Source organism: Microtus ochrogaster (genome assembly GCF_000317375.1).
Source record: "Microtus ochrogaster isolate Prairie Vole_2 chromosome 14 unlocalized genomic scaffold, MicOch1.0 chr14_random_3, whole genome shotgun sequence".
Lineage (NCBI taxonomy): Eukaryota > Metazoa > Chordata > Mammalia > Rodentia > Cricetidae > Microtus > Microtus ochrogaster.
The window spans coordinates 9282346-9284454 of NW_004949098.1; the positions used below are offsets into that span (position 1 = coordinate 9282346).

Genomic DNA, 2109 nt, shown 5'->3' on the forward strand with positions numbered 1-2109 from the left:
GCTCCTCCTCTGCCAAGGAACTCACCGACCAAAGGCCCACCTCCTCGATCCAACCACAGTGGGGCGATCTGCTCTCGGTGTTGCGCAAGGTCCCTGCAGCCTGTGTCTGCCGTCACGACAGTTCCCGCCGCCTGCAGCCTGTGTCCTCTGCTGCCACTCTGGTCCTAGCTGGTCCCCTCTGGCCACGGAGGGCGTCCTCAGGCCGCTGCCTCCACCGTTCGGGTTCCGGCTGCCACCTCTGCCCAAGATATACTGTTTCTTAATGAACTTCCTTTCATGATAGATTATTTACCATGAACAAAATTACTACACAAAAACCAGGAATGATTATTTGGCCTATAAAAATTATTGTAATCAACTCTCATTAGATATTTGCATTAATGAGCCTTGATATCACTGTAATATGCTTATATATAATAAATGTCATTATTTAAACTCATAAGGATTTTAAAGATAACAAAATAAAAGCAAGCTTTAAAACACTTGTATCAATCAATGAGTTTTGCATTTTTGTATGTAGGAATATACTTAGGAGCATGTATGCTTTTATTATGTATAGTTACAATGTTATTCATGAATGAATATACTATAATGTTATATAATATTTATGTTATACATTCATATGTAATAGAATTTTATTTTTTTGTTTTTCAATACAGGGTTTTTCTGTGTAACATCCTTGACTGTCCTGGAACTAGCTATTGTAGACCAAGCTGACTTTGATCTCACAGAGATCCACCTGCCTCTGTCTCCTGAGTGTTGGGATTAAAGACATTTGCCACCACCGCCCAGCATAATAGCATTCTTGCTTTTATAAAATATATATATATATATATATATATATATATACTGACTAGCACAGGAATGCATGATAAATGATGCAAACAGCCTCAGAAATCATAAAATAATCTTTGATGTTGAACTGTTAAGTTAACATAATGTGACAAATTTGGCACAGTAGTCTTGTTAAGAAAGAGACAAAGCAAAGAAAAGAAACGGTGGCTCAAGGTAAGAGAAAAATTTATAGACACCCTTCAGAAACATCAAAAGCAGTTTCTGGATCACAAATACTAGACAAAAAGTTTATTAAAAGCAACATTTAAAGATATATTGTCTAAGATTTTAAAGCTACAGAACGATGTCAATCTCATGTACTGTTCTAATTAATGTAGTTTGTCTAACCATTCTAAGAGCGAATAAGATAGATTTTATGGTTTCTACCAAAAATTTTGAGTCACAAGGTGTGTTTTGAAGCTCTGGTTACTGCAAGTCTACCTTGACGTAATGGTACAGGAATGACCATTGGTCTATCAGTTTTACCTCAGGCATTGTACATTAGATTTATATCCTCTGAAGAAATCGCTCTCTCGTTACCCATTATATTGCATTTTCTGATTTCATATTTTTGCATTATAGAAATAGGATCTAGTTGTGTATTCCAGGCTAGCCTAAAGAAAAAGAAGTCATTAATTTGAGTAGGACTTAGAGGGGCATGGGAACAGTTGGAGGCAGGGCAGGGAGAAAGAATGCTGTAAATATAATACTAAGATAGGAAATTCTCAAAAGTAAGTTAAAATAAAAAGAATGTGGAGTTGGGCTTTGACACTCAAAATGCAAGATGCATACTTGGTGGAACTCCTGCTGGCTGTGCTTACTTGCTTAAGCACAGCTGTGCGTCCTTCTGTAGAATTAAAACCTTTAACTTGTCAGAGTACTTTGTGCTACGTGGTTGCTTCTTTGAGTTTCCAGATCTATTTCTCACAGTCATCATTCAGAGCTATCCTGAAACATATCCATATCCAGGCCACAGTCTCACATGTTGGCTATAGGCACTTGTTAAAATGCAAATGTTAATAAATTGCTCTTAGGAATTATGAACATTTAGTAAATTAGTGGTTGTAGATCCTCCATCCAGTGCCAGACAACCCTGAAAACATGAACACAAGTAATATACATACTGGCATTCTGTATTTTGGACACATACACACGATGAGAGTGGAAGACTGTTTTCCCAAAATACCTCTTTTTGTTTTCTAAGACCCAATAAAAGTGGAATTGCAATTCTAATTTTAATCCTCCAGTGATTGGATGGTGTAAATTTTCATATAT

The 2109-nt window shown here is 36.8% G+C and overlaps 1 pseudogene; it reads right to left on the reverse strand.

Annotated features, from left to right (window-relative positions):
• Nucleotides 1–1768, reverse strand: part of LOC113458014 — a 47389-nt pseudogene extending 45621 nt beyond the window's left edge.
• Between the last annotated feature and the right edge of the window lie 341 nt (nt 1769–2109).